Below are 15,025 nucleotides of genomic sequence, written 5' to 3' on the forward strand. Positions count from 1 at the left end.
ACATTTTTACCTTAGCATTTGAAACTTTGGCCATGTTTAATATGAACGTCTAACCTTGGAGCATTATACATATATATGACAGAAAATAAGCTAAGCATAAAAGGTCCCCTTTAAGATTTCAAAAATTCTGTCCCAATTCGAAGTTGATCCTTGGCCAGTAGACCCAGTCAAAATGTCGTCAAGCAGCCGATGACCAGTGAGCAGCCATACATGTTTTTTTTACCCTAAACTTCAAAAATTCACACTCTCTACTGTGTGTGAAAAAAAAAAAAAAAAAAAATTCTCCTGCAATGACTATGACCTCTGAAGTATGAGATACATTTTTTTTTAAGTTTTATCAATATATCTATAAACCACAAAAACATTTTATATACAGTAGAGACAGATAGCTTTCCTTGTATTACTATCATCTCTTAAGACATGGACAAACCACTGAGTGCACACTCTGAACTTCAGCACACAATGAACTTTTGGTGATTCATTTCTGATTTCGGTGACAAAAAGGAAGGGTGCAACATTGATTTGGAGCTGTTATATCTAGTGTAAGTCATCCCAAAGGTAAAAAAAAAAACCCAAAACATAACCCTGAGACATTCCTTCAGAAAACTGCCAAGGATGCTGTCATGCACTGTGAGTGGAGCAGCTTCACTTTGTCCTAATGATATGCTGATAAAGATCCACTTATCTTTAATCTTGGAGAGACCTGTGTAATCTAAGATTGACCTCTAGTAATTGCATGTGAATCTAATTTTGTGGTTTAGTTTTACTTGCAAGTGAGGGGTGTGCTTTTACTGAAAACTACTCTGAAGCAGGTAATAGTGCCAGGGGTGGACCACTTGCAGAGTTGAGTTTTCTTTAAGCTACACAGGAACCCAGCTTGATTTATTGAACATTCTGTCCTTGAATGCAATGCCACCCAGTGCTATTCCCTAAATATCCCACACAAGTGCACCAACTTTGCACTGATCAAATCACAACCCCTTTGTAATTTTCCAAGTCTACACAGAGTCAATATGGATACAAAAAGTTGTCAAAAACCTAAAGTATGAATTTCTTAAACTGAGTGATCATCTGTTACTAAATATACTCTGTCTGCCACTTCTTATCCTGTCGCCTCTCCTTTTGCTACTTTTTAATAAAAGCCAGAGCACCACTTTAACTTTAGACATGTTTGAATTCAACTCTGTTAAGTGTTAAGAAAAAAAAAATATCAAAAAAGCATCCCTTAAACCTTGGACAACCTGTAATTCTCACCACTTTTGTGACACAAAGTAAACTGACGTTGGAACTTAAATTTAGTGGAAAGACTTTTGTCCTTTTCTGACAACTGACTCTTCAAGTCCCCTCAATTACCTTTCACTAAACCTGGATTTACAGAAAGACATTTGTCACAAAACTGCAAAAACATCCCTCTAGAGCAGAAGTATTTAGCGTGTTTTGCTAAATCTCTGTGCCACACTGCAGGATCCGTCGACTAGTTTGAGGTGCATCACAATCAGCCTAATTGGACAGGTGTTTGCAAGCCATTATGATACTAAACCGTTGTGTCAGTAGAAGAGCCCCAAAACAGCGTGATACCCCCCAAAAAACCTGCTGAAGGATTAGCTTGGTGGTTAAGATGGGAGAGGAGGCTTTTACGTGTCAGGGTTGAGAGAAATTAAGATGGGGGAGAGTGAAACACAGAGAGAAAGAGAGGGAGGGGGATTAAAGAAGAGCAGCTCTCTCAGTGTGTGGTAAGCCACAGTCATCTCTTGTCAGCCACCCCTGGTGGGAGTATGTACCCCACACAGAGAAACAGAGACAGACATTAACACTCCACTCAACCTCAAACGACTCATTTACCCAAAGAAAAAAAAACACATATACAGAAAACAGCAGTAAACTGACACTTTCATCTTTTAACAAGTGTGTCCTCTCAAAATATGTGACGCAAAATAGGTCTTAAAACTTAACTGTGGTTTTGCAAGTAACGATGATCTTTATCATTGATTAATGTGTTGGATTATTTTTTCTATGACCTGTTAAAATAAATGGCCAAAGGTGATGTCTTCAAGTTTCTTGTTTTGTCTGTCCAACAGTCAACGATATCTAATCTAAAATTATATAAAAACAAACTAAGGGGCCGTACACATGCAGCATTTTTTGCACCCTCAAATTCATTGTTTTCAATGTAGACGCATGGCAGCCATGCTCAAACTCTTAGAACGCAGCACCGCAAGTCATGTGACGAGGAACAACCAATCCAAGCCGACAGCCATCTTTCCCTTCTTCCGTAAACATCAGTCTGTGGTAAACACAGGAAAGTTGATCATGTTAGTGCAGGGCTACCCAGAGCTTTACATCTGTCCCACAGACAATAGGCCTACACACTTATAAACAGCTCCTGGAAGAAGATCAGCTCTGCACTCAGGGTTTCAGGTAAATGGGCTATACGATGCTTGTTAAGGTTGCTTAGCAACTTCAGACGCAACCTGCCGCCGTGGTCTTGAAAACTGGCACAAAAAAAAAAACACAACAGTAGGCAAACTTCCAGGCAGTTTAAGACGCAGCATGTGTATGGCCCCAAAAGCACAGAATGTTCGTCAGTTTTGCTTCATAAATGACTTTTAATGAACAATTAATCAGTTATTAAATCAGTTTCTGTTGATCAACTAATCGATTAATTAACTAATCGCTTTAGTACTACTTGACTGTGGTGCATAACAGATAATTTTTCCATAATCCGTCATCCAGTGTAACCTTTTAATAATTAACAGAATAATGAATCACATTAACATTCAGAAACAATGCCTCATGATTTATTAGGGCCTACAACTAGATGTCTTAATATTCCCTTCAGTTAAATCACAGTAACTGAAGTAACTGAAACTGAAGTCCTGGTTTCTGCCCCAGATCAGGTCTCAGCTCTGTGCGTTTGCTGTCCTGGGTCCCAGGTAGTGGCGGCCCTAGCACCCAAATACCAATGTTTAAAATAACAATTTTGCCAGTAGCCAATACCGATGTTTTTATATTGGTGTTCCTTTTGTTTTTTGTTGTTATTTACACAGAAAGCTGCACTATAAAAAAATAAATTAACAGTCTTTCTGTTTGAATGAGCACAAATTCAATAATACACATTTATAAAACAACCTTTAACATAACCTTTGCTACGTAGTTATGTTGTTGTGGCCTTATGTAATATTTCAAAATAATAATAGTAGGAATAGCATTAGTAAAAAAAACAGTACAAGATAAACATTAAGATTTTTTTTCTTCCCCCATTTGTGGCGCCCCCTATGGACGATGGTGCCCTTAGCATTCGCCTATACTGCCTATGCCACAGGCCAGCACTGCCCCCCAGGGGTCAGGTCGGTAAGTCACAGCTTAGGACCTTTATGTTTTTTGAGAGTTTTATGCTTGTAATGTAATGCTGTTCTTTGTTTGTTTGTTTGTTTTTTTTAAGTTTTCTCCTGATGTTGTAACATTTGTGTTATTCTCATCCTATGCTCTTTTAACCTCTTTCCTTTGGCACAGCACTTTGTAACCTCAACTTTGAAAGGTGATATATAAATAAAATTTAATTTCCTTACGTGAGGCCTGAAGTAATACAGGAGTCAACCTCAAAGGTTCAAAGGTCAAAGTGGAGGATAGGGGTTCCCTCCTTGGGGTTATAAACTAATCAGGACCACACTTATTCACCACTAAAGAGAGACACACATATAATCTGACAGACACACTCAATAGTGAATATCTCCACCTGTTATTGAATAAGGCACACGAGCCTGGAGTGAGGCACTCAATGAATATATCCTTATTGATTGCACCTAAACGCCATGCACAGTAGGGCCAATTCAGCCTCTCAACAACTCATGCCACATCTCCCCCACAAGCAACTAATCCCTACCGTCAACACACACACACACAGTTTCAATCCTGAATGCACCACATGCGCACACACACAGTGCAAACCCTCTCCTCACCATTCCAAGCTCTCCTAAATGACCTCATGAAGTAGGGTGAGGCTCTTCACACATCTGGCAACAGTGGTGGAAACAGAGCAAAATATCCTCTCATTGATCGGTTGACGGCACCCAAAGGTCAACAAGGCAGCGTTCTCAGCGGGCTGAATGGCCTGCGTCGGGTCCTGCTGGCAACCGATGAGCTAGTGAGAAACTCTCGGTACTTGAATGAGATGAGCTAATAGCTGGTGAGCAGTTTCAAGCACTGGGGAGGGAGACATATTCTTCTTTTCATTGTGTCTAACCAGTGTGTCTAGTTTGTTTATTGAACTGCTCTCTGCTTGGTTTTTATTCAGTTATTCATCAGATAATATCTACAGTACTTTGTGCTGTGCAGTGTGCTTCTCAAGACGTTTTGGTCCCCAGATTTTGCTGCAGAGTGAGCCCTCTTGACTTTGACACTACTCTTTGGGTACAGACGTGATGCAGCAGCACAGAGGGGGAGAAACTTAGGCTCTAATATTATCTTCTCTCCTCTGCTTATAAGTGGTGGATTTAAAGCTCAAAGGTACTTAATACGACACGGTCGGTGGCTTTTGTTTGATATCTAGCGTCGGCAAAAAATGTTGCACATTTCCAATTTGTAATTAGCGTAGTTAGTTTGTTAACTATATTTACGTGAATGCTGCTGTCACACTGAACATCCCCCTATGTCCCAAAGTTTAAAAATTCATAGGAAAAAAAAGTTGAATATTCATATTACACAGCCAAATCTGATTTGACTGACATATTTCTGAGTTGGGTACAGCCCTTGTATTACCCTTGATATTCATGCTCTTTTCCTGTTCATGTGATCACCCAGACCTACAATAATGCTGGCTTTCTTTAACCATTGGTGTACTGTCGATGCATAAACTTTTCACTTAGAAGGAACCGTGCACCCCAAAACTGAAATGCGTATTTTTCCTCTTTCCAGTAGTGCTTTTATCAATCTAGATTGACTTGGTGTGAGTTGCCAAGTGTTAGAGATATCAGCCGTAGAGATAGATGTTGTCTCTCAAATGTGGAACAAGACCGAACTCCATTTGTGGTGCTCAAAGCGACCAAAAAAAAATAAAAAATTTGAAAACATCAACAGCAAAGTCTCTTTTGCAGAAATCATGACCTGCTTACTCAAGATAATCCACAGACCTTGTTGTGAGCAGTTTCAAGAAGGAACTATTTTAGTTCTGCTGAGCTACACCTGCCAACTCTATCACTGTGCTGAAGGAAGTGTGCATCTACTGCTAGCTCACCTAGCACCACTAAGCTAGCTAACATTTCAGTTCAGCAGAGGAGCACGCCATTAACCTTTACATCTCACACTGTCACGAGCATGAGCTTCTCGTCCATGAGCAGATGCACACTTCCTTCTGCACAGTGATTCGGTTGGCGGGTGTAGTAAGATAAAAAAGAAAATAGTTATCACACAAAATTGCTCATAACTAGGTCTGTGGATTATCTTGAGTAACCAGGTCATCATTTCTGGAAAGAGACATTACTGTTGAGTTTTTCAAATGTATTTTTTTGGTGATGTGAGCACCACAAGCTGAGTGCCATTTAGTTCCATCATATTCAAGGGAAGGCAGACATCTCTATGGCCAAACTCTCCAACACTTGGCAACTCACACCAAAACAATCTAGATTTATAAATAGCACTACAGGTAAGAGGGAAACTATGTAGTTTTTATTTTGGATGAAAATGACCCTTTCACGGCGGCATGGTGGTGTAGTGGTGAGCACTGTCGCCTTACAACAAGAGGGTTCCTGGTTCGATCCCGGGTGTGGGAGCCCTTCTGTGCAGAGTTTGCATGTTCTCCCTGTGTCAGTGTGGGTTTTCTCCGGGTATTCCAGCTTCCTCCCACAGTCCAAAGACATGCAGATTGGGGATAGGTTAATTGGTGACTCTAAATTGTCCATAGGTGTGAATGGTTGTCTGTCTCTACATGTCAGCCCAGGGTGTACCCTGCCTCTCGCCCAATGTCAGCTGGGATAGGCTCCAGCCCCCCCACGACCCTCAAGAGGATAAGCGGTTAGAAAATGACCACAACCACTATGTCTTTTAATAATATTCTAATTTTTTTTTTAACTTTGAATTTGTTTATATTTTCAAACTTCTTGCTAAATTTCTCAGTTTCCCTCTTACGTTGTTTACACAGAGGGAGTTTCAGCCGAGTTTTTCAGTCACCCATCTCTCACACATCTGACAAACAGATACACTCCTATTTTAATAAATCCAGCTGTCAGCATAATGGCTGGAATTCAACTCGCACTATACGGGTGTAAACACATCCCGAAGCGCAGTCTTAAGCTTCAACTCTATCTTCTTCCATCTTACACCGTCTTACACTTTGTAACTACAGAGGACTGAAGCTGCTGCTCTGCTAACGTGCTGCTAGTCTGTGACTATACAGTATTCTCAAACCTTCAACCTGCTTCATATGCAAGTTTGTGTCAGGCAAAACAAGTGAGAGGATAATTTTGGATTGTTTTTATGATGGGTAGAAATATTGAATCTAAAGCCCACAGTGGGACTCCAGACTATCCCGTCTTAGTCAGAGCATACACTACCTGCTTTTGTGTGTTTATGCATGTGTGTGTAGGCAATACTTGGACGCACATGTGTGTTTTCTCTGTGTGATTGAAAGTTTTGGAGCGCTACAGTAATAATCTCAAATGTAGTTTAACAACGTATACAATCATCTTCAGTATCTAGTCGAACCATGACCGGAGAATAAGCAGTAATATTAGTGCAGGAGAGTTTACAAAGTGAGTAATAAGATTTGGCTCGTGTTCTGGGTATGAGCGATGCTGGAAATTATCTAGAATATCACAGTAATGATGTGTTTGGGTTTTGGCAGAGCGAGGGTGTTGCCATCATATCATTTTCTACATGGATTGCGTCACTGCTTCGCTATTTTTCCAGTTGATATTGTTATAAGTCAATTATGTTTTACTGGTAAAACAAATGGAACCTTGAAACAAACTGGGGGAAGACTGTATGGAAATTGATCACTGATGATTAAACTTAGCCACCATATACAGTTTCAAAGATGTTTCTATCAATGGAGCCTCATGCCATCTCCTAAATGCTCTCTGCTGCCGTCACATATCTACTAAGAATAAAACAATGTCACTTGTATTGAATACCAAAGGGGTTGTACATGACTTCACCGAGTTTGTGTGGAAAAAATAAAGGCGCTGATTCAAGAGGCTACAAGCTATGGATATCTTACAGCTCTATCAGCTCCTGATTTTCTGCATTTCAAGTGAAGGTAGTTGTAAGATCCCCACAATTTCAGAATGAGCAATGTGTAATCACGCGCTTTGCAAGCCGCTTTTGTTCAGGTTTTGGCAGATGAACATTTGACATCTAATTCACCATTTTTCATGGATTTAGATTTCATGGATTCCCAGGACGTATTCATGTCTTTGTGTGCGCGTGTGAGCACATGCTAGGGCATCTGTACATTGTGTGTGTTTGCATGTATGTGTGTCACTAGGGTAATTAGGAATAGGAGGAAGGGAGAGATCAAAGCAGGCACTTTACACTCTCCGTTTCAGTTCTGATGTGAGTGTGTGTGTGTCACTGTGCGTGTGTGTGTGCGTGCTTGTGTGATGATCTCCTCCAAGCTTTGATGCTGTAAGCTCCGCCGGTTAATGTACTACGGATAAAAATACTACACCATGTAATCTGGCATTTATCCCTCGAGAGCAGAAGCCCAAAATGTGACACATGTCAAGAGGAAGGAGGTAGGGAGAGGGGAGAAGAAGAACAAGCAGGGGGAGAAGAGGAGGAGTAATGGAGGTAAGAGACTGCATTTCTCCTTCTTCTGCTCAGAGATGATTCGAGGATTGACAGTGATTCTTAACTGTGCAGAACATTTTCCATTAATTATTAGAATTAATTCAGCGCAGTAAAATACAAAGCTAAGACAGATACCCGGCTCCTCAGAGATGCATTACAAGTGTGCTTGTAGAGTCTGCACAGTTACTGCAACACATCAGAAGCAGCAAAGAACAATGAACGAGCCACAGCCCATATTTAGTGACATGAACCTTAAGTCGTAGAATATAAGTTAAAATAAGTTGTATTTTTACATTTTACATTTCTCTACTGTTCTTTATGAAAGGTTTTACATGTGTGGACAACTATACTCCAAGTTAGATACGGCACTATTTTTGCACACGCCTCCATTCAGTGCCATGTCACACCACAACAACTGCTCAGAAGGGGGTCTGAGGAACGTGACAAAGGGCTCAAGGTGTCGACCTGGCTTCCAAATTCCCTAGATAGCAATCCACTCGAGCACTGGTGGGTACCCAACCTCACAACCCACAGGACTCAAGTTGTAATAACTCTATAATTTCAGAATGAGCGATGTGTAATCAACAGAGGTCCACCAATTCATCAGGGCGCCGATTGTGGCCGAAGGCTAATGGCCGTGGGTAACGTTATTCTTACACTGTTCCAAGTGCAGTCATTACTTTTCGGTGCATTTCATGGTGTGTATCATTAGTGATAAATTGACTAATAAATATCTTGTTTGTGTCAGGCCAGGAAAGGTGTTGTTTCAGTGTGTGGATAGCAGTCACAAAAATTTCAGGACCGTGGACAGAGCAGTTTGTTGTGTGTACAGAGCCACCTTTATGTGGCCTCCTGGGGTCCATTCCAGAAAGCAGGTTTAACAAACTCTGAGTCTAACCCTGAACTCTGAGTTGATGAACGCTGAGATGGAAAACTCTGAGTTTGCGGTTCCAGAACAGCTGTTCAGAGTCAGTTCAATCAACTCTGAGTATGTCAGGTGGCTATCAGTTTTTTCCTACTCCTATCGTTATTATATCGGCCATTAAAAATCCACTATCGGTCGACCTCTAGTAATGAACGCCTTCAACGCCCTGGTGCCCAACTCAACAGGACACCGCCAGAGGTCCTGAGTCCATGCCTTGACAGGTCGATGGGTTTAGGATCTGGGAGGTGTGGAGGCCAGGTCAATGCCTTGAGCTAGAGTTCGGCGATAAAACTACGACGATAATTATCTTCATATAATTGTCCTCAACAGAAATATTGTAAATGTTCAATAAATCCTCCCTATAATCAAACCACCCATACACCCGTAGAGGGAGTGTGGCAATGCACCTTAAACACAAGTTGTCTTGCCATCCGTCCATCTTAAATGGACAGATGGCAGGAATTACATACTGTAAAACTTGTTTAGAAAATACTGACCGCAATTGAGATTTTTCCTTTCTCTATTTCTTTTGTTTACATTGTCAGCTACAACACTTATAAAATGTTTTAAACTACCTGTACAAGGACATTCTAACCAGAATTAAAATATCTTTGTCTTTTTATTGTTTCAGTTTTCCACGATTGCTTTCACACTATAACTGGACCTATTAACTAAAAATCTTAAACCATAATGCCATCTACCAAAAGGGGGACACATTTCCCAAACCTATAAACACTATTTCCTGCTTTGACATTCAGATTTGCTGAACTGTTTGTGAAAAACTCTACAAACAAATGTCTTCACTTATCACTGGTTGCACCATGTGACCATTTAGAGAGCACTAGCATTCATTAACTCAAGTCATCACAGCTGGAACTCAGTCAAAACACAATTACCAGGGTAGAAACACAGAGTCAAAATTATTCACACACCAATCAGAGCCAGATGGAAAAAAGGGTCACGGGTCATTTCACCTGTTTGAAACAATGGATCCACAAAGACCTGAAGGTAGAGGAAGAGGACATTGCAGAGCAGGTGGAAGAGGAAGGGCAACTATACAAATAGTTTCAGGTGAGATTAATGCAGCTCTGGCTAAACATGTCCTTGTCAGTGGGATATCAGTGAGGGAATCTGGGCAAAGAGTGCAACCGAATGTGAGGTGCTTTACAGTAGCCTCTATTAGGTAGGTGAAACGTGTCAAGTGCCATCCACATGATGACCAGAACCAAATGTTTCCCAGAAGAACAATGCATGATCAATATTATTAACCTTACCTGTCAGTGGTTTAAATGTTTTGGCTAATCGGTGTATATAATAAATTCCAGGAATACCATGTATTTCACGCTTAACACACGAGTGCCACTGCTCCTAACCGAGCAGTTGCTCTTTACTGGGAGTATATATCCTTTGTTATAATGCTATTAGCACCAAACAAGCTAAATCAAAACAAATGCTCTCTAATTTCATCCACAATGTATTCAGGCTAAGAGATAATACAGCAGTTGTTTTGATGCTGAAAACCTGTGTACTGTCCAGAGAAAACTGATCAGGATTCAATGAGGGAATCCATAAAGAATTGGACCAATAAGCAGAATCCATAATGGCATTGGTACATTGGTATCAATAAATCCTATCAATTCCCATCCCTAGGATTGACCAATCACTTGAAGCACTTCATTGTGAAAGCTTCTGGGCAGCAGTCATTCAGGCAGACCGTGCATGAATAACAGGTAGTGACGCTGCCCTACTGGGACAACAAAATGTGAAGGCACACCATTGTAATACAGCACACTAGAGCACAGGAAACAGATGCATACTGGCTGCTTAGTGTAGACCGTACTGTATCGTTGTACACGTCAATGGACATATATGGGTTTCTGAGAAGCTCACTGTATTTGCACTGTAAAGCCATCAGTGCAACCAATCAATGCAAATGTCATTAAATTATCCTCCAGAACAGAAAAGCTTAAGCAATATGACAAATATTATATCAGTGTGACAGCGTGTTTACAAACATCCACAGAAGGAGACTATTTCTAGTGACTTACACTGCAAGAGTCCAAATAAGACCCATGGAATAATTAATACAGAGTTCCTTACCTTCAAGAAGTGATGTAGGCCTACTCTGGATATTCCTGGCAGCAGGATGTTCCTCTCAGGTCGGTAAAATCCACCTTTCCAAGCTTCTCGCTGGAACGTCATAAGCCATTAGTGTTAATAAGTTTACATGCTTTAGAAAGGTTTGCATGTCGCTTGTGATTTCCTCCTTTTTGTTTTGCTGTAGGGATGCACGATAATATCGACACGTCATCGATATCGGTCGATATAGGTCTTACAGTAAAATATTTCTGCCGATATGATACTGCTGTGTGAGGAAAATATTCAGTATCACTTTAACGTAACCAGGCACCCAAACAAGTTTGTCATTTCAATGTATTAGCAAACTGTTGTGAATAAAACGTACGGAATAATAAAACAAGTAGTCCCACAAATGTGCTACCATTAAAGTCCATGTAGTGTATACGTTGGAGCTCAGGTGAGTTCAAGAACGTGGGACACCGCAGCGTCCTGACCACGGTAAACCCAGAGGCCGCTGCCTAATGAGGTCCTTCACAGAAAAAAAAAACAGTTTTAAATCCAAAGTCCGATACCAAAATAAAAACACAATGGCCAAGGATGAGTCCCGCAGTGCTGTGTTGTCCTCTTCTGAAGTAGCGTTATCCTCTCTTGATCCACCGACCGACGTAAACGCAACTGCGAAGCTAGCTAACGGCTAACGAGCTGCTAAAGTAGCTAGCTAGATGCTAGCAGGCTAAACCGTCCACACAGTTCTTCCGGCACGACACTTTGGAAAAACGTTTTTTTGCAGTCATTCACATCACTGAACAAAAGCTCCACACACTGCATATTCCCGTGCTTACAGTCAGTTCTTGTCGGCTCACTTTTTACTAGTTTTTCCTGCTAACTGTTTGCAGCTCTCCTCCATGTTGCCGTCTCTCCAGGGTTGCCAGGTCTGACAGTTTGATCGGCAAATTACCTCCCATTCAACTTGAACTACACTAAGTAAACTGTTTTACGAAATTCTACAACCACCACAAAGTAGTTGTGAATTATTAATATTATTTTTTATTATTAAAGGAAACATTATTTATACATGCACGTAAAGCCGTCAACGAAATAATACTTCGCACTAAACAGGAGTGAATTTAAAACTAAATTTAAACTGGCCTATTATTTTACTTTCATTGTATTTAAAGCTATATGTTTTATTTCTTATCTTTTTGTGTTATTCATTATTTTGCACAAACACAGGGATGACTCAAAACAGGCCTGTATAGCTTAATATAGCTTCTGTATTTCAAAGTACTTTCAAAGCACTTTTCAGTTGTTCAGTTTTGTGTTTTGTTGGTGAAACTAACAAAAAACATAAACGTTTCTTATTATTTCTATATTTTCATAAATGCAACAAAACATATTATTTAATGGAAATGCAAAGTTAAAGTATCAAATAGTAACCAAAAAGTAGCAAATGGAGCCACCTAGTGGTAAAACATATTAATGAGTGCTCATTTAGATCTATGAGTAATATTGATAGGCTTACTTACACATAATGAGCTGTGTTACCTTCATTAAAGGGCTCAAATATGTTTTGCACCTCCAGATAGATTTTTTTATATATGTTTCTAGCCAAATATGGATCTTTTGATAGTGAAGGTTGCCGATCCCTGACGTAGGAGAACTACAGTTGCCGATGCGAAATTGCAAATGGCCCTGTCTAGAGCCAGTGTTTGATTTCAATCAAGTAAGACAGAGCAATTAAGTTCAGATAATATTAAATACAGAATGTGAGTGTACAGACTAACAGATGATTTGTGCTGATTAGGATTTAACTGAAGTCTTTGGCGCTTGGATACTAGAGGAAGATATTTTGTGATCGACGGACATCTGAGCTGTAGCAGGATAAATCCCCCATGGAGACCAGACACTGATGGTGGTGCTGGCTGCCGACTCTGAGGCTGCTGACTGCTGTGGCGGATGTGGCTGGTGAACCCGTAAAGACTAAAGCCTGTTTTATGGTCCTGCGGCGTACCTACGACGTACCTACGTCGTTGCAGTGACGCCGTCGTGAACCCTTACGTACCTACGTCGTTGCAGTGACGCCGTCGTGAACCCTTCGAACTTCTCCGTCACTCCATTTCGTCGCGGCGCAATTCACCGCCAGAGCGGTAGGAGGCTGCGTTCCTTTCCTGAATGGTTATCGGCGTCTCTAGTTGATTCTTTGTTTAGCTTCCGGCTTTTCCACAGTGTCACAGTGAACAATGGTGACCGAGAGAGAGAGAATCTTGCTGGAGTTGGAGTTGTTGGATGTCGAAGAAAGTATGTTAATACTGCAACATCTACATCGCAACAGAAGATGTTTAAAGATGGCAGAGATGGCGCAATCTGGAAATACGGAACCGGAAATGCGTTGCTACCAAGCAAACCAATCACGGCCCTCTCAGTCTGCGCTGGGTCTGCGCCACCTCGACGTGTAGTTACATTTTTTGGGAGGTGCACGTCAGGCTACACCGGGGGCTACGGCGAGCCTCCTGCGTAGCCACGTACCCTACGACATAGGTACGTCGTTGATTTAACGCAGGACCATAAATCAGGCTTAAGAGGTGATGGGGAGGTGGAGGGCGCATTCGACAGCAGCGGAAACAGAACTACGGCAGAGAAAGGACCATGTTGAAAATGAGGAGCAGTAGGATGATAGGCCGACAGAGAAGGTGCGTCGCTGTGCTACTGGTTGATTGTGAAACAGCTGATGACTCAACTGACCTACCCAGCCAATGACACCTATAGATAGTGAGTGAGCATGTGTGCAAAGAGTGGATGGCAAGGTGAGAAAGAAACTTACAGCCTGAGCATGAAAAGTATTGCCTTCCTGACTGAATTTTCACTAGAGCTTCATTTGTCCGTTCTGGGCTGTAGAATGTCGGACTCCGTAAATGAGGACCTGCTGTGTCTGTGGACATAAATGTTCGTTCTAGGGTCACAAAAACACAATGATTTTTATTTTCAGGAGATTATAAATTAATGAAAACATAGTTTTGAATGTTATATTCCATTTCTGACAATAGATGCCCCAAAGTCCTACACACTGGACCTTTAATGGGAGTGCCAGAAGAATTCCTGCTTCCTGCAGAAGCATATACTTATCCTAGCGCAGTAATACTTTTTTAAAAATATATATTTAACAAAGCCTCCATTTGTTGTCTTTGCATACAGTGACACTTTTCATATAACCTGTGAAAAACATTAGCAGTGTTATGTGTACATAAAGTCAACAGCAACTATTACATCAAATTCACAGTGAAGGACAGTGTTGCTGAATAGATATTCCCATTCGGCAGGGGAAAATAAGAAGGACCACGTTTTAAAAAGGTGGCAGGTGAATAAATGAGCATGGAAGTCTATCTACCTGAGATAGAAAGGACCTGCGTTAATGAAGAGGGAAATGAGTGAACGAGTGTGTGAGTGAGCGAGACAGCTAGTGTGTGGGTGTTCTAGGTAGCAAGTGTGTGACTGAGCGAACAAGTGAGGGAGAGTGAGCCTCTACAGAGCCACCTATCAAGAATGTGAGAAAAAGATAGTTAGGCCTGAAGACCATACGTCAATGGGCCCTAATTGAGCGCTTCTCCTTCGTTCTCCACTTGCTACTGACACATCGCCCCGGGGCCTATTGGGAGAACGCCGGCCTCACGTCTCGTAGAAAACGAGAGCGATGGATGATAAGGGGAGCAGAGGATGGTGCTTGTCGTTTCTCCTTCCCTGGGTTCTCGCCCCCAGCCCTGTGACTCGAGGCTGATGTTTCTCCAACTTTTGAAGAACTGAAGTTGCCAACTCAGCTCTCTTTTAAACACTGCAAATGGTTGTGGCCTGAAGGTTGGAGTGGCAGAGTTGTGACCACAAAACTGCTCCGTCAAGTACCTGGACAGGATACTGGAAGAATACTTCTCTTGAGCAAGGCACTTAACCTGAAATTCTAGTAGACTCCTTAATGGCAGAGATATTCCAGAGGTTGTGTCTCTGCTCAAAATGTGTACCCTGCGTACCTAAGGAATATTAATGTTTGACACATATATGATGCAAATCTCCCGTTCCACCACATCCCAAAGGTGCTCTATTGGATTGAGATCTGGTGACTGTGCAGGCCATTGGAGTACAATGAGCTCACTGTCATGTTCAAGAAACCAGTTTGAGATGATTTGAGCTTTGTGACATGGTGCGTTATCCTGCTGGAAGTAGCCATCAGAAGATGGGTACACTGTG

This window comes from Epinephelus moara, chromosome 11, assembly GCF_006386435.1.
Source record: "Epinephelus moara isolate mb chromosome 11, YSFRI_EMoa_1.0, whole genome shotgun sequence".
Classification (NCBI taxonomy): domain Eukaryota; kingdom Metazoa; phylum Chordata; class Actinopteri; order Perciformes; family Serranidae; genus Epinephelus; species Epinephelus moara.